This window comes from Eleginops maclovinus, chromosome 8 (genome assembly GCF_036324505.1).
Source record: "Eleginops maclovinus isolate JMC-PN-2008 ecotype Puerto Natales chromosome 8, JC_Emac_rtc_rv5, whole genome shotgun sequence".
In the NCBI taxonomy this organism is placed as follows: domain Eukaryota; kingdom Metazoa; phylum Chordata; class Actinopteri; order Perciformes; family Eleginopidae; genus Eleginops; species Eleginops maclovinus.
The window spans coordinates 22,043,430-22,062,584 of NC_086356.1; the positions used below are offsets into that span (position 1 = coordinate 22,043,430).

The 19,155-nt window shown below is 44.4% G+C and overlaps 1 pseudogene; it reads right to left on the reverse strand.

Moving 5' to 3' along the window:
- Positions 1-1,461: 1,461 nt before the first annotated feature.
- On the reverse strand, positions 1,462-14,503 carry LOC134868787 (NLR family CARD domain-containing protein 3-like; annotated as a pseudogene).
- Between the last annotated feature and the right edge of the window lie 4,652 nt (positions 14,504-19,155).

The following is a 19,155-nucleotide window of genomic DNA, read 5'->3' on the forward strand; positions in this document are numbered from 1 at the left end:
ACAGTAGACTTCTGTGCAAAGCGCCATTAAATTTAAGTACACGCTTAATGGTCCCATGAAAAACTGTGAAAACCGGACGTTTTCATGAATTTATAAAACCCCCCGGACGCTCCGGACAGGACATAAAAAGAGGACATGTCCGGGCAAAAGAGGACGTCTGGTCACCCTACTTAACAGTTAGATATTTCGCTCTCTACATTACCTTCTACAGTACAGCGAAAGTAAGCGTGCAGCTGCCTTGACGTCGGTCCGGTAGAGAGAGAGCGCGAACGGCACGCACGTCCTGACGGTGTCTGATTTGCTACGTCATGTGAACTCCCCGTCACTGTTTCTTGCACTTTTAGAAAGGCACATTCGCCACACAAATTTAACAAATAGCCCTTTTTACCAAATCTATTGTGCTGTTAATTTGTGTATACTAATTATTCTTAATCTATTTATTGTCATATTTAAGATTTTAATAAAAAATCTCATGTATTCCTCCTATGTAAGATTATTTTAAATCAAACCTATTTATATATCTGACACATAAAAACATGAATTTATTTATTTATCTATTTATTTCGCCAATGAGCTGATAACTGAATGAAGGCCCTAGTAACCTGGGTTACATATCGAAATCGCAATTCTTGACTTGGTATCGGCATCGAAACTTTAAAATGTTGGTATCGTGACAACACTACTGACCTTACAGACCCAGTTAACAGGGCTCATTAAGGATATCAAGAAGAGTCTTGCATTACTTAAATGAAAAACACAGTGATCCTGCAACTAGCGAGCTGCTGACCATGACTACATTTCTGGACAACGATATGAGATTTTCACGGTATTACACTATAATTATGGCTCTTTTCCCATCTATGGTCGGCAGGTCCGTGGCAAACACAAACAGCTAACCACTCTGCATCTATCCTGACCGGCATGACGATAAAGTACTCCATCACGCAGCTGCTCCAGTTAAGACACTACAGCACTCCAACCTGTATCACAGCACTTCAATTTAGAATTCTAAGCCGACGCCGCTACATCCACAGAAGCTCCCGTAGAGCTTTTGTTTATTCCCAGTTTGGAGACTCCATTCCAACCCTCTGGTCAGCTGAGCGCACTGTCGCACTATTACCAAGTCGTCATCAGACTACCGCAGCTCCTGGAACTAGTAAAAGGTATGTGTGACGTGTGCACCTAGGGGTTGTGGGAAAGAGAACTGCCCGGCTGTGTAATGGCGATCACCGCGGTGAGGCGCACATGTGTAGTGTAGAGAGGGAGAGGTGTCCAGTTTAGCTTATTATGAACCTGCTTGAAGACATGTTATCCCGTTCGGTGTGAAATAAAGCGGCGGATGTTCCAACGGCACCCAAACGCCTTCTCCTCTTTTTGTTAAGGTAAAAATAGCCTGGGCGGCTGGTTACCGGCCTGACAACGAGCCAAGGTCAGACATTCAAAGGCCAGTGAGCATCCCAACTACGGTTCGGAGCCGAGATACTGTCCGAGACGGAGAAAGAAAGGTAACATTGGGGGCTCGTCCGGGATCTTTCTGTACAAGAGGAGCAACGCATGTGAGTTAAAGAACAGAGTGCAGTAGCAGAGAGGATGGCAAGGTCCGGAGCTAACGCTAACGCTAATCACGGACTAATGAAGCATGCTAATGTAGCGAGCCCAAAAGTCAGCTTTAATCCATTCCTGGTGGACATTAAAGAGAATGTTGGAGCTAATGTGGACACTTTTAACCGAGCAAATGGTGGATTCGCTGGGTATGGGAATAGCACTAACCTATGAGGGGCCGTTTAGGCCATAACACACTGGAATTCTCTCCCCTTCCCACTGAAACTGTCTCTGCACACTGAAAAAATATTTCACGGCACACTGGAAATAACTTTCATATATATTAATGGGTGCCAAAACACACTGGAATACTTGCCTCCACACTGTAGAATTGCACAATAAAAGCACAAGAGAGAGAGAGAGAGAGAGAGAGAGAGAGAGAGAGAGAGAGAGAGAGAGAGAGAGAGAGAGAGAGAGCGAGAGAGAGAGAGAGAGAGGGAGGGGGGGCGCGAGAGCATTTTTTAGTGTAACCGGAAGGCATTTCAGTGCGTCCGGAAGGGCATTAGACTAGTAGGCCTAGTGAGAAGAACATGACATTTCAGCGTTATTTCATTGCATTTTTTTTTGTGTTTCAATATGAAGGTGCAACTTTTTTATATTTTGATCAGTCTGCAGGCCTTATTCGTTATTGGCAATCGCGAGTACATCGTTTATTTTTTATTTTTTAAAGTATTTTTATTTGAAAAGGTTTAGAGAAAAAAATAAAATGAAGTCTTATAATGAACTAAAACAAGTTAATCGAGGAATTCATGGAGTGCTAGGTCATGAAGACAAGTTATGGCACAGATATTAACAAGGTCCGGCGCGCAATGCCAAAAAGCGAGGCTATTCCTTGCCAGTTAAGCCCAAGACCCATGCACAACTCTATCTGTTCTGCTGTCAAATCGTACCGTGGGCGACCAGTGCCGCTTCTATTAATAGGTGGTACAATGGTCATTTCTCTCGGAAGATCGTCATCGACCTGTTGCAGAACAGCCATCATGCACTGATATAATTGTTCAAGTAAAATTGTACACGGTCTTCCCTCCAATATATCATGTTGCCGTACAATGTTTGTTATGTGGAATATTGTCCTAGCATGGGCTTCAAGTTCACGAAAACACCTCACATTTGGATATACCTGAATTCTTTCGAGACAATGTAGAATTTCCGAAAATATCTCAATAACATCTTCGTTGTTTGACCTAACTGATACGTGACATGCGAGGAAAATTATTATTACAATTATCTGTTTGTGCATAATTTTATGCTTTTGTCGTAGGCTACCTGAACTCGTACAACGTACAATGAATCTGTTATCGTCTAATGGCTTTCCGGACGCACTGACATGCCTTCCGGTTACACTGAAATGCCTTCCGGACACACTGAAAAATGCTCGCGCGCTTCCGCGCTTCCCCCCCCCCCCCCCTCTCTCTCACTCTCTCACACACACACGCACACAGACATTCTCTCTCTCTCTCTCTCTCTCTCTCTCTCTCTCTCTCTCTCTCTCTCTCTCTCTCTCTCACTCACTCACTCACTCACTCACTCACTCACTCACTCACTCACTCACTCACTCACTCACTCACTCACTCACTCACTCACTCGTGCTGTTATTGTGCAAATCTAGTGTGGAGGCAAGTATTCCAGTGTGTTTTGGCACCCATTAATATGAAAGTTTTTTTCAGTGTGCAGTGAAATATTTTTTTCAGTGTGCAGAGACATATTTTTTCAGTGTGCAGAGACAGTTTCAGTGGGAAGGGGAGAGAATTCCAGTGTGTTTTGACACCCATTAATATATATGAAAGTTATTTCCAGTGTGCCGTGAAATATTTTTTCAGTGTGCAGAGACAGTTTCAGTGGGAAGGGGAGAGAATTCCAGTGTGTTATGGCCTAAACGGCCCCTCATACTAACCCCTTCATAACGAGCATGGAACTAACGCTAGCGGCACGTGGCGCAGCAGACTGCGCTGTCTATGCCTCCCCACCGGCATCACTTAACCCTTTCATCACCCTGACTAAGCAACAAGCGCCCACTATAAGTGAGTTTATAAGCCCCTTTGAGCCAAAATGTGACTGTTTAATGAACATGGCATCGACCCCATTGAAAGCTGTACATTTTGGGGGAGGACAACACTCGTCTCCGCTAAATAACCCCTTCACTGCCATGGATTATCACTTTTCCTTGCCTTTTATTCCAAGTGATTCAGCCTACTCCCAATGCCTTCAGCAGACTATGCCACTGTTCACACCTGTGCCCCCACCTGCCACACAGCCTTATGGAGCACTGGCACAGCCCAGTTCAGCCGTGCACTGCAGAGCTGCACCCCAACAGAGCGGGGAGCCTGACTGTGGCCAGCCTAACATGAGGAGGGCTTGGTCTGAGCCGCGCAGCAATATGGAACAATATGGACAGAGAGAGAGAATTCCCACATTACACCCGAGTCAGTTCGATGATGTAGGATCTTGGAGAGACTTTCTGTATCACTTTGAAAGTTGTGCTAAGGCTAACCACTGGTCAGAGAGGACCATGGCTGTGCAGCTTAAATTCAGCCTGACCGGTGCAGCAGGTGCCATCGTCCACAAGAATCCAAGGTCCGCTCGATGGAGTTATCTGTGTATTGTGAGTGAGATCGAGGCAGCCTACGGGCCAGGGCTCGAAACTAACTTTTTTCCTCAGTGTCCCACAACTGTCCCGAATTCTACTTTGTACTGTCCCGGATATAACCAGCAGTGTCCCAAATTTAAATTTGTATCGTCACCCCCCCAGTTATGCAAAACCAGCAGTGTCCCAAATTTAAATTTGTATCGTCACCCCCCCAGTTATGCAGAATACATATAATTTGATACTTTTTTTGTCACTTAATCATCACACCATGGACTCTGGTCCACCATATAAGTTTAAAATACTTATGAATATTAGTCTGATCTGTTGCCTCTCCTAGAGTAGAAGGGAAGAGAGTTGTTTTAAGACATGTTTCTATTGTTTCTCCATATCCAGACTAATTTATCATTGTCATGTCAACATTGAAGAATTCTGTTTTGTATTTTTCAATTCAATATGGTCTCTGTGTTTTATGATCGGAACCCTCTATCTGGCAATAAAAGTGGTATGAATGATAATCAAAAAACAGAAGTTCCATAATACAGTTTAATAAATGCATGTTTTCAGTTGTAATTACAAGTCAGTGGAGAGACAATGTGTAATATAAAGGTCCTGTCCTTGTGGTAAACCGAGAACGAAACGTTTGAGGTCCATGCTGTCTCAGAAATAGTGCTTGATTGGTTTGGAACATAATATGGCGTTTAATCACGGCAGCGTTTAGCTGAGTTTCTCCCGTTAGAAAACTCTCTTCAGAGGAGATATCGTGATGCTCCAAAGGGGCGTGGCCAGCAGCAGCTCCAAAGAGGCGTGGCCAGCAGCAGCTCCAAAGGGGCGTGGCCAGCAGCAGCTAGTTCATTTAAAGCTACAGTCACAGAATCAGCACTGCAGGAACAGGGCTGAAATAGAGGGGGATGAGGCATGCTACAATTGGGGATCTGTTTGGTATTTTGAGCAAAACACTTGACATGATACAGACATGTTATGTATAGATATGGCCCTATAATATATTGTTCAAATATAGTATAATAGGAGATTCTCTCTCTTCCTCTGCCTCACTATGCTGCTGCTGCCCTTCTTCTGAAACACTGCTGCTTTTCTGCCCCATCACCACCCCAGCATCCACCTTGGGGAATGTGGGGGGATTGCTGCGGAGTGAGTTTAGAAGCCAAAAACTCTGCTAATGAACATTTGAAAAATGTTTTGTCTGAATTAACTATCATCTCTGACATCTTTGTCTTTAAAGAGGAACTGACAAATGGAATCCACACTTACACTTCCTCAGACCTGGCTTTAACGTCTGCTCTCCACCATGGTCCCCCCTGCAGGAAGAAACAGAATGAAACAGGTCCCTTTTTCAGTCCATGCACTACGCATTTGGGGGGGGGTTTGAGTTAGGAAAAAAATGTGTAGGAGTAGGCCCTAATGGTGTGTAACGGTGTAGCGAGCACAGTAGCAGTAATTCAAGTAAGTGACTGCCTCCCTGATGTCCGTCTGCCTGTGGGGGGTAATAACCCATTAAGTTTGACTGCCCTACTTAAAATGTCATGTATATGTTTCTTTTGTTGTTGATGTTTTTGTTGTTATTATTTATTTCATTTCAATAATGTTTTTTGTTGTTAAGGTCTTTATTTTTTTGTGTCTGTTTGTTTGTTTGTTTGTTTGTTTTTTGGTATGGTTGACCCTGGTAGAATGCTCTCTTATATTCCCTTTCAATTAATCGTACATGGGAGGGTCTATGTATGTATGCTTTCTGTGTTTGAAATTTCACAAATAAAAGATGAACCTTTATTAATCCCCCTAGGGGGAAATTCAGTTTTCACTCTATTTTTACATACATACATAAACCACACAGCTAGGTGCACACATGCACATGCATTTTAGTCCACACACAATTTGACACACCATACAGTTTTTGTAGGTTGCACACATGCACATGCATCTGGAGAGGTGCCAGAGCAAAGGCTGCCAGTCTCGCCGGCGCCAGGGAGCAGTTGGGTGTTCGGTGCCTTGCTCAAGGGCACCTTGGCAGGGCCCAGGAGGTGAACTGGCACGTCCCCAGCTACCAGTCCACACTCCGTATTTGTTTGGTCCGAACGGGAAGTGAACCGTCAACCGTTCTGGTTCAAAGCCCAAGTCCCTACAGACTGATCCACTGCCACCCACATAAAACATATATATATATATCATTTTAAAAAAGGCAGCTGACTGATGATGACATATTAAATCACCTCAGCTGCTGCTTATAATATAAGGCAGGGATCACAATATGTCCTTCATGATGACAGACCAGAAGGGATTAACGTGACAAGAAATTTGAAGCATTTACAATCTGTCAGTCCATACCTGAGTGTGTCCACTCTAGCAGACAGCAGCTTCTCTCCTGAGTGTCCTGGATGATTGTAGCTCAGGTCCAGCACACTCAGATGGGAGGGGTTGGAACTCAGAGCTGAAGCCAGGGCAGCACAGCCTTCTTCTGTGACCATATAGCCTGACAGACGGGAAACAGCAAATATTGTAAAACTCAGTGTTTTAAAAAACAAATGTTAGCAGGAAAACCATATAGGCATTGGCCATCTCCAATAAGATGAACCTAAAGCTGGGTGAACAGGTTTCAAAAGTTAAACAATTTTAGAAAAGCTGAACTCTTACCTGACAGTTTCCAGTTTACACAGTGGACTCTCCGGTCCAGCAGACAGCAGCTTCACTCCTGAATCCTGCAGGTCATTGTAACTCAGGTCCAGCTCTCTCAGACTAGAGGACTGGGAGCTGAGTACTGAGGACAGAGCTTCACAGCTTGGCTCACAAATGTTACAGCCACTCAGCCTTAAATGAGAGGTACATACAGTACATGACAACTTCCCTCTTAAATGTTACTACTACGATACAAACCTCCCAGCTAAATCTCCACTGCGCGCCCGAAAAGTCAAGGAATTGAAAAGTCAGCTAGCAGCACAACAGTCCATTTTTACCAGGCCCAATACCACGAGTAAGGCTGCAACCATAGCTTCTTATCGTGTATGTCGTGTTCTTGCAAAAGGAAAGAAATCTTTTAAGGATGGTGAGATTGTGAAGCGTTCATGGAAGCTGCAGATGCACTTTTTGCCGATTAAAAAATCGAAAGGAGATTGTGTCTGCTATTCATGATGTGCAGCTATCAAGAAATTCTGTTACACGGCGATGCGAGGGAATGGAGGAGGATGTTGAACAGCAATTGAGGAATGATGTTGACACATGTGAGTGTTTTTCTCTGCAATTCGATGAATCCATGCTGTGGATGTGGCTCAGCTATGTGTGTTCATTTAATGGTTTTCGACAATATGAGTGTAAAAGAAGAGCTGCTGACCATTTTGCCTCTGAAAGGGCACACAAGAGGCACAGATATTTTTCAGGTTTTTATGGAATTCGTTAGTAAGAGCAAGTTGCCCCTCTTCAAACTCATCTCCATTACAACCGATGGGGCTCCAGCAATGATTGGACGTACTGCTGGGTTCATTGGATTGTGCAAACAGTCTGAATCTTTCCCAGATTTCCTGAATTACCATTGCATAACTCACCAACAAGGGTTGTGCGGGAAGATTGTAAATATGAAAGACGTGATGGATGTGGCTAACAAGATTGCGTGTTCTGTTCGGGCCAGGAGTCTGCAGAGGCGATTATTCCGTGCGCAACTGGGGGAGACCGGGGCAGAACACACAGATCTGCTGCTGCACACAGACGTAAGGTGGCTCAGCAGAGGTACTTTTATGGAACGGTTTTCTGAATTGTTGCCCGAAATTAAAGAATTTCTGAAACCATGCTGAATATGCACAGCTAGAAGACAGTCAATGGCTTTTGGATTTAGCCTTTCTTACTGATGTGACTGACAAGCTCAATAACTTGAATCTAGAGCTGCAGGGTAAGAACAAACACATCATCAACATGATCAGCTCCGTCAACACCTTTAAAAGCAAGTTACAGCTGCTATCAAGCAGGTTGCAACAGTGTGATCTGCGGAACTTTCCACACATGGACACAGAACTTAAGCGTCAGGGCAAAGACTGTGCGGAGCTTGAGAGTGCACGTTATGATGATCAAGTGCAAAGCATCTTGTCAGAATTTGACAGGCGCTTTACTGACTTTGCATCCATTGAGCCTGTTGTCAGTTTTCTCAGTTTTCCATTTGGGGAGAATATAGATGTTGATTGTATAACGTCCAAAGTGGCATCACTCTTCAACCTGGAGAGCGGTGCTATTGAGAATGAGATCCTCACACTAAATAATGACATTGAGCTCAAATCAAGAGCTACAGCTGACACAAATGTCCAATTCTGGAATCTAATGCAGAAAGACAAGTACCCCAACCTCAGACAAACTGCAAAGAATTTGACTGCACTTTTTGGATCAACATATTTGTGTGAGTCTGCCTTTTCACATTTGAAAATCATTAAGTCAAAATACAGATCCACCATGACTGATGACCACCTTGCGGCCTGCTTACGGCTGGCACTCAGCTCCTACTGTCCGGACTATGAGAGACTAGCTTCCTACTCTCAGTGCCAGAAGTCCCACTAAGGTAGAGAACCACTTTTCCAACTTAAATTAGGCATTGTATTAATTGGGTTGTATGTTGTTGTGTTATTACGGGCCAGCCCTAGGCCTACGACGTACATTTACTTCAATAAATGTATTATTATTGTTAAAACTTGATCTTTGTGTCAGAAAATAGTGTTATTATATAGATGCACAATTAATTGTGGCTTTCGATATGGCTTAGTAGATCTCGACACACTATCAACTTTAAAAGTAGATCTTGGTTCAAAAAAGGTTGGGCACCCCTGGTCTAAACGTTTCTACATGTGTGTTGTGACACTTTGTTGTAAAGAAAATCCGCAGACAATCAAAAAGAAAACAACACACATTTCCATAACCTATTGCTCTTCTGTTTTGGTGAATGTGCATATGAGTCGAAATAAATGCCAGTCCAGCACTTTAGACATCAGCTGAATTCTGACCTGAGAGTTTTCAGATTACAGTGTGGACTCTCCAGTCCAGCAGACAGGTCCTTGTTACTCAGGTCCAGCCCTCTCAGGCAAGAGGACTGGGAGCTCAGGACTGAGGACATAGCTTCACAGCTTCTCTCTGATTGGTTACAGCCAGTTAAACTTGAAAGAAATAAATGACATCGACAAAATTGGTTAAATATGTATTCAATTATACAATAGCTTTTAGTTTTTTTCTGTGCATATATATGCAATCTGTTTTTTGTGCATGTTTGTCAATCAGGCATCCTTAATTGAGATGTAGATAATTACCAGCATAGCTCTTAAAATGGTATCTGATTTTTAAATGTGTTTTGTTGCACTTTTTTTAAAGGTCTCCTATTGTGCTATATTTCAACAATATATTGTAAGGCAATTTTGAAGTATATCTTGTAGCGATGTTTGTGAAGATGATGAAGAAGTCTCCGGAGACACCAGCTTGTATATAATAAGGTTTATTACAAAAGCATAGTATCATACATCAACACGGGCAATACGAGGTTCCCAGAGCCAATTGTGGAAGTCCCCCGAACATTCTTTGTGCATACACTTTATAGGAGAAATGTGGGTGTGTGACAAAATGCGATGTTTTATGAGGATGTGTACCCAAATAAGGTGAGATACACGTTGGTCTTTGTCTTACTCATCCCTGGAGGTCTTCTGACATAGTCCAGAGGTTTGTTATGCAACCTCCTGTCGCACCACATCACTCTCTGCACTCTCTATGACCTCAGGGAGTAACTAACTGTATATGAACTGATTTAATACACCACCTAGGCAATAACTCTGTATGCCCCACTAAGGTGACCTAGGTCAATTCCTAGGTTATCTTTAACGTATTCCAGATGTTGTTTTTCACTCTTCTTCCACCGAACATTCCTCTGACCTCAGGGAGTATCTGCCCTGGTATATCTCGAGATTTAATACACCACAATATCTATACATAACATGTCTGTGAAATGTTTTGCTCAAAATACCAAACAGATCCCTCATTGTAGCATGCCTCACCCCCCTCTATTTCAGCCCTGTTCCTGAAATGCTGATTCTATGACTGTAGCTTTAAATTTGAGCGGACCTGAAGCTGGCCACGCCCCTTTGGAGCGACATGCATGATCTCTCTCTGAAGAGAGAAGTTTCTAAGGTTGCCAGGAGTTCAATGTTAAGCCAGCCCACATTTCCGATATGACGTCATAACCTAAGCAAATCTGGATGAGCTCGTTTGTACCCCCGTTTTTAGAGATGTGGGTAAGGAGAAAAAGAGAGAAGGTTGTATTTTCTGTCACAAAGTGACAGAAAATACACTTACATCCTTACACACCGGGGACACATATTTATGTATAAAAGACAGCAAAAAGTGCATTTTGCATAATAGGGGACCTTTAAACCAGAAACCATAATTGTGCAAAATGGCTGTGCAAAAATAGTAAGACACTTTGGATATTAGCTGAATTCTGACATGAGAGACTCCAGAGTACAGTGTGGACTCTCCAGTCCAGCAGACAGCACCTTCACTCCTGAATCATGCAGGTTGTTGTTACTCAGGTCCAGCTCTCTCAGATTAGAGGACTGGGAGCTGAGTACTGAGGACAGAGCTTCACAGCTTCTCTCTGACAGGTTACAGCCACTCAGTCTGAAGAGATGACAAAGACAAAAGTTGTTCAGAAGAGAACAATGTGTTAATAATTAATTCAGTAAATTCAGTTATTTCTGGACTTACAAAGCTTTGTTGGAGGCTTTGACCACTGGCAGCAGCCTCAGAAGAGCCTCCTCTGAAGCAGAGTATTTCTTCAGGTCAAACACGTCCAGATCTTCTTCTGATGACAGTAAGATGAACACCAGAGCTGACCACGGAGCAGGAGACAGTTTATCTTTGGAGAGACTTCCAGATCTCAGGGACTGTTGGACCTGCTCCACTGAGAACGATCATTCAGTTCATTCAGACAGTGGAACAGGTTGATGCTTTTCTCTGGAGACAAATTATTTCTTATCTTCTTCTAGATGTACTCAACTGTTTTCTGGTTGGTTTCCAAACCACTCCCTGTGTGGGCCAGCAGGCCTTGTAGAAGAGTCTGATTGGTCTCCATTGAAAGCCCCAGGAGGAATCTGAGGAACAAGTCCAGCTGTCCGTTTGGACTCTGTAAGGCCTTGTCCACAGCACTCCTGTAGAGATGTTTAAGTTTGGGTTCGAGTCTAAATACTTTAATCAGCCTGGAGGTTGTTGGAACTTCTGACAATAGGTTATCATCAGACTTGATGAATTTCAGATGGACATGAAGAGCAGCCAGAAACTCCTGAATGCTCAGATGGATGAAGCAGAACACTTTGTTGGAAGTGGATGTACATCTCAGTCAGGGTCTTGGGCAGCTCTCCTCCCTCTCTGGTTTTCAGCACCTCTTCCAGAACTGTAGCATAGATCCAGCAGAAGACAGGGATGTGGCACATGATTTGGAGGCTTCGTGAGGTCTTGATGTGGGAGATGATGGTGCCGGCCTGCTCCTGATCTCTGAATCTCTTCCTGAAGTACTCATCCTTCAGTGGGTCAGTGAACCCTCACACTTCTGTCACCATGTCCACAGACTCAGGAGGTATCTGATTGGCTGCTGCAGGTTGTGTGGTTATCCAGAGGCGAGCAGAGGGAAGTCAGCAGCACATCCACTGAGGTGGACTCTGTGACATCAGTCAGGATCTCATTTTTATGGAAGTCCAGAGGAAGTCGACACTCATCCAGACCGTCAAAGATGAACACAGCCGGGAACTGATCAAAGCTGCATATTCCTGCGTCTCTGGTCTCAGTGAAGAAGTGATGAACAAGTTCCACCAAGCTGTACTTTTTCGTCAGCCTATTTAGCTCTCTGAAAGGCAATGGAAATGTGAACTGGATGTCCTGGTTGGCTTTGCCTTCAGCCCATTCCAGAGTGAATTTCTGTGTTAAGACTGTTTTCCCAATGCCAGCCACTCCCTTTGTCAGCACTGCTCTGATTGGTGCATCTCTTCCAGGTGAGGCTTTAAAGATATCTTCTAGGGAAGTGGTTGTTTCTGGTCGGTCTGGTTTCCTGGATGCGGTTTCAATCTGTCTGACCTCATGTTCCGTGTTGATCTCTCTAGTGTCTTCCATGGTGATGTAGATCTCTGTATAGATTTCATGTAGGGGTTTTGAATTTTCCGTGTTTGTGATTTTCTCAAGCAAGAATTTAAATTTCTCCTTCAGGTTTGATTTGCGAGTTGGCACTCTCTAATAATCTCTGGATGAATAAAAAAGAAAATCCACAATTGAGATGGTACTACAATCAACACATATGACACTTGAACATATTCCATCCTGATTTTTCACAATTTTGGCATTATAGTAGATTATTTCTGTTGGGTCAACACACTGCATTGTTGCATTGTCTTCTTGTTGTATTAGCAACAAGTATCTATCCAAAAATATTGTCCAGTGACAACAAATCATTTCCAACTTCCTGCTGCTTGGAGATGAGGTAGTAAAAAAGCTCCTAGTCCAGTTTAAGTAGATGGCTCTTAGTAATTGCAGTCCCAGTACTGCAGTAGCCTACCATCCGCAAGACACCCTGGGGGACATAGTAATAAGCTTTACCTTCGCACATAAAACAAGTTGATGAAAAACTCCTTAAAAACCTCTTTACAAATGTAAATGTCTGGACCATTGGTAATGACTTGGGAATAATCCACAACAGCAATCCCAATGAGACTGAGCAATGTGCTTCTCCAATATTTGCAGCATACCCGTACCCTTCACTCCCCTTTGAAACAGGTTAATCACAACCACAATAGTACTACATACACTATATTGACAAACGTATTAGGACACCTACACATTACACCTACAGGAGCTTTTATGACATTCCATTCCAAAGTTGTAGGCATTAATATGAGGCTGGTCCCCCCTTTGCAGCTGTAACAGCTTCCACTCTTCTGGGAAGGCTACAAGATGTTGGAGTGTGTCTTTGGGAATTTTTGCCCATTCATCAAGAATAGCATTTGTGAGGTCAGTCACTGATGTTGGACGAGAGGGCCCGCAATCTCCATTCTAGTTCATCCCAAAGGTGTTCACTGGGGTTGAGGTCAGGGCTTTGTGCGGGCCAGTCCAGTTCTTCCCCACAAAACTCCTCCAGCCATGACTTTATAGAACTTGCTTTGAGCACTGGGGCACAGTCATGCTGGAACAGAAAAGGGCCTTCTCCAAACTTTTTCCACAAAGTTGGAAGCATAGAATAGTCCAGAATGACTTGGTAAGATAAATCCCCTTCACTGGAATTAAGGGGCCGAGGCCAACCCCACAAAAACATCCCATAGTATTATTCCTCCTCCATCACACTTTACAGCTGTCACAATGCAGTCAGACAGGTAACGTCCTCCTGGCATTCCCAAAACCCAGACTCGTCCATGAGACTTCAAGATAGAGAAGCGTGATTGGTCACTCCACAGAACATGTTTCAACTGCTCCAGAGTCCAGAGGCGGCATGCTTTACACCACTCCATCCCATGCTTGGCATTGTGCTTGGTGATGTAAGGCTTACATGCAGCTGCTCGGCCATGAAGCTCCCGGCACAGTTCTGGTTCTGATATTAATGCAGAGCTGGTTTGGAGCGCTGCAGTTATTGAGTCATCAGAGCTTGGCCACTTTTACACACTATGCGCCTCAGCACTCGGCGACCCGCTCTTTAACTTTATGTGGTCTGCCACTTTGTGGCAGTGTTGCTGTGGTTCCTAAACGTTTCCACTTTGCAATAATACCACTTACAGTTGATCGTGGAATATCTATGACAGAAGAAATTTCCCGAGCTGACTTGTTGCAATGGTGGCATCCTATAACGGTACCACGTTCAAATTCAGTGAGCTCTTTAGAACGACGCATTCTTTCACAAATGTTTATAAAGGCAGGCTGCATGGCTAGGAGCTTGATTTTTATACACATCTGGCAATGGGACTGAAGGAAACACCTGAAGTCAATGATTAAGAGGAGTGTCCCAATACTTTGGTCTATGTAGTGTATCTTTAGTTGGTACTGCTCCATCCAGTCCAGCAGTGGCTCAGTCAGTAGGGGCTTGGACTGGGAATCGTAGGGTTGCCGGTTCAAGTCCCCAAACAGACTTGAAATATGGAAAGTGGACTGCTACTTTGAGAGGTCCCAGTTCACCTCCTAGGCCCTGCTGTGGTGCCCTTGAGCAAGGCACCGGACACCTCCAATCCCCCACTCCCCATTGCTCGCCGGGCACTGCACAATAGCTGCCCACTGCTGACCTGTCCCCAACAAGGTGACTGTTTTGTAGCCTACCATGATCGTCTACTTAATCTATGAACCACCGCATAGTTTTCTTCCTAAGTAGCTGGTCTAAAAGCCCCTGACCTGGGACAAACAATCCTGCAAGAATCTATTGACCCTGACCACCCAGCTTTCAGGGCCACAGGGGTACCTAAACCCTTCATCATGTAGATACGGTGAATCTCTTAGGGATCTTTAGAGAGGGCACTTTCCATTCATTTATTCATGTGATTTAACTGACGTTATCCCTGGGTACTCCTGACGCAGTTGCAAGGTATCGACGGGCCCGAAGGGCAGCAGCCTCAGCCGTGGCCGAGGCAAAGCAGCCGGCGTGGGAGAAGTTTGGAGAAGCCGTCGAGAAGGACTTTCGGTCGGCACCAAAGTTGTTCTGGAAAACCGTCCGACACCTCAGGAGGGGGAAGCAGGGAACCATCCAAGCTGTGTACAGTAAGGATGGGACGCTGTTGACCTTGACCTCAACTGATAGTGTGTTAGGGTGGTGGAAGGAACACTTTGAGGAACTCCTGAATCCAACAACTCCGCCCTCTATGTTAGAGGCGGAGCTGGAGTATGAAGGGGGATCAATTCCAATCTCACGGGGGGAAGTCACTGAGGTAGTTAAACAGCTTCACAGTGGCAAAGCCCCGGGGGTGGATGAGATCCGCCCAGAAATGTTGAAGGCTCTGGGTGTTGAGGGACTGTCATGGTTGACACGTCTCATCAACATTGCGTGGAAGTCGGAAACAGTACCGAAGGAGTGGCAGACCGGGGTGGTGGTTCCTCTTTTTAAAAAGGGGGATCAGAGGGTGTGTGCCAATTACAGAGGCATCACATTACTCAGCCTCCCCGGGAAAGTTTACTCTAAGGTGCTGGAAAGGAGGGTCCGGCCGATTGTCGAACCTCAGATTGAGGAGGAACAATGCGGTTTTCGTCCTGGTCGTGGAACGACGGACCAGCTTTTCACTCTCGCAAGGATCCTGGAGGGGGCCTGGGAGTACGCTCATCCGGTCTACATGTGCTTTGTGGATTTGGAGAAGGCGTATGACCGGGTTCCCAGGGAGATACTATGGGAGGTGCTGCGGGAGTATGGGGTGAGGGGGTCTCTACTCAGGGCATCCAATCTCTGTACTCTCAAAGCGAGAGCTGTGTCCGGATCCACGGTAGCACGTCCAACCGATTTCCGGTGAGGGTTGGCCTCCGCCAGGGCTGCGCTTTGTCACCAATCCTGTTTGTGAAAATCATGGACAGGATTTCTAGGCGTAGTCGTGGGGGAGGGGGTCTGCAGTTCGGTGGGCTAAGGATTGCACCACTGCTTTTTGCAGATGATGTGGTACTAATGGCTTCATCGGTCTGTGACCTTCAGCACTCACTGGATCGGTTCGTGGCCGAGTGTGAAGCGGCTGGGATGAGGATCAGCACCTCCAAATCTGAGGCCATGGTTCTCAGCAGGAAACCGATGGACTGTCCACTCCAGGTAGGGAATGAAGCCTTACCCCAAGTGAAGGAGTTCAAGTATCTCGGGGTCTTGTTCTCGAGTGAGGGAACAATGGAGCGTGAGATGGGCCGGAGAATCGGAGCAGCGGGAGCGGTACTGCAGTCGCTTTACCGCACCGTTGTGACGAAAAGGGAGCCGAGCCAGAAGGCAAAGCTCTCTGTCTACCGGTCCATCTTCGTTCCTACCCTCACCTATGGTCATGAAGGATGGGTCATGACCGAAAGAATGAGATCGTGGATACAAGCGGCCGAAATGGGATTTCTCCGCAGGGTGGCTGGCATCTCCCTTAGGGATAAGGTGAGAAGTTTAGTCATCCAGGAGGGACTCTGAGTAGAACCGCTGCTCCTTCGCGTTGAAAGGAGGCAGTTGAGGTGGTTCGGGCACCTAGTGAGGATGACATCTGGGCGCCTCCCTAGGGAGGTGTTCCAGGCACGTCCAGCTGGGAAGAGACCAAGGGGTAGACCTAGGACCAGGTTGAGGGATTAGATATCTTCGCTGGCCTGGGAGCGCCTTGGAATCCCCCAGTCAGAGTTGGCTGATGTGGCCAGGGAAAGAGAAGTTTGGGGCTCTCTGCTGGAGCTGTTACCTCTGCGACCCTGACGGAAAAGCGGGAGAAGATGGATGGATAGATGGATGGATGGACTGACTTATCATATGACCAGGAAGTAGTCTGGAAATTAAGTGTGAGCAGCACAAATTTTCAGTGATCACAATCTGCATCAATCCTCAACGCTCCATGCCTTTGGTCGCATTCTTGGTATGTACACTTAATACAGACATAGTATTCTTTCTTTTCTATTAGTTGTGATAAGCAAGTTAGAATGTTTAAGAGAGTATTTTTGTGATGTTAGTTAATATCATAGTGTGTTCCTCTGTATAACTCTAGTTTGCTACGGCTATCATTTTGTGCTACAACCATGAGTGCTTATATTATCTGCCGTTTCTTCAGTCAGTTTGTACAATGTTTGTGCGTATTTTTCTGAATATTTATGTACTGTATTGTGTTTATTTCCTAGTTTCACCCTTTCTACATTAAAATGATTAAACGACATCTACGGTCCCCGGTCCTTGATGGTGGAAGGCGTTTAGGTGATAGTCAAAGTGCACAGGACTATGTGCACGTAGGACAAAATAAGTACTAATACTTATTAATCGTAATTGAAGAATTAATATGGATTAAAAAAAATTAGGAATCAAAGGACTGTGTGTACGTGTACGTATACTTGTGTGTGTCCTGTCATAGCGGTGAAAAAAAATTGTATGTGATCTGTGCAGGATAGTAATGTCAGAAGAGGATGAGAGTTTGCCTTGTGTCTGAGATTGCAATAGTTAGTTAGCTAGCTGTGTGTAGCTGCTAATGCTAAACTAGCTTTCTTTGGACAGGCACTCAAATCTTTGTCCATTTAGTCAATGTTTAGTGTGTGTGTGTATGTGTGTGTGTGTGTGTGTGTGTGTGTGTGTGTGTGTGTGTGTGTGTGTGTGTGTGTGTGTGTGTGTGTGTGTGTGTGTGTGTGTGTGTGTGTGTGTGTGTGTGTGTGTTTGTGCTGTTAGAACAAAAGAAACACTGCACAAGCATTTCATTGTATTTTATTACACGTGACAAACAAAGTTGAGCCTGAACTATGATTCTATGATGATATCTATCAATCATGTGATTATCTTTTATGTGTTTATTATTCCTTTATAGTGCTTATAGTCTTTCCATAGTTTGTTATCTTTTTATTCCTATCTTTATTCGATGTCTGCCCCTGATCAAGGTTGTATAATAAAGATGTTAGGACAGAAGTTTGAATGATTTTATGGACTTGTAACGAGTTGAGAATGTTTACACAAAGGTGCACTGGCATACAGGATGCCATTAAACTCTGGTTGAAAGTGTATCTTATGGCTGAGTAAGACAGTACCACAACAAAGAGAAGAGGTACTCTCATCTTTTCCCCCAAAACACGAAAACACTTCGTGTTATCTCCAAACTCGGTCAAGAGAACTTTCTCACAGGCGATTCCCACCAGGGGAGCAGGGATGGACACAGCTTCAAAGGGAAAACGTTGTGTTATGCGACACTCTGAGTCTGAGTCAAAGAACATTTTAGGTCCCGCCACATTGGGCCTTGAGCAATCGATTCCAGTTCTGAGAGAAGATCGGCCATACCGGCCGCTACGAGGGAAGAAGTGATCGCCCATACCAGGTTGCAACGTTCACCTCGAACCTACTTGGACCCGCCAGCAGCCTTCCTTCGCCACACCTCTCCATTCTCCTCTGTTTCCTCCGTGCGTCTGCGACAGAGCATCATTCGAGAAGGTCCAAGCTCTGTAGTTTGCTTGGTTGGTTTATAGCTGCATTGATTAAGGGGTTATGAAATAACCCTTGAAATATTGCCCTTTTAGTCTTTCTGTTGTCAAGATCCACCCTTTAATTATTAATTTCCATCATCTTGCCACATATGCCATTTGCTGTGTAATCTGCTGTGTGATTTTCATTCAATATGTAGTGTTACCCTTTTATTTAATTTTATTATCGTGTTTGATTATTAGTGTCTCTTTTGTGTAGTTTATAAATTCTTAATTCATAAATAACTGATTCACAAGCTTTTGTGTGATTTAAAGTGAGCGAAGCCTCTGTTCAGAGTGAACTCCCTATTTTCAAACTGAGAGGCTTCTTCAATGAGTTGAGCTAGTGTTGCCCCGATATTCTAATTATTCTTAAACATCAAGTTAAAGAAACTTCTTCAATAGACAAATATATAATCTAAGTTAATTCATAAATTTGAATAACTGATAATTATAATAATTCTGATTCACGCAACAGACTGTTTGATTTAAAACAAAACAGTCTCCTCTGAGATGAGCCCTGCTCACTTTTATTGACCGATCAAAATACTTGGCATTTCAGTGTGATGAAGTTGAGTGAATATTAAAGTCGACACAGTTTGGACTCAACCAGTTTTATCCTGAAAAGAGATCAGCCCGGGATAAAATGTTTCAGTAAATGTGGTGCTGAAGGTGTGTAAGTGGTGTAATGCTTCCATGCCGTGCTGAAACATCATACGAACCAACCTGCTGGGTGTTAACTTGCTTCATTAACTAGGCCTACTTACACACGCTCCATGTGCATACAGTATGCTCTGCATCATTGTTGTGCTAGTATCCTGTTCTGCCACCAGGTGGCGCAG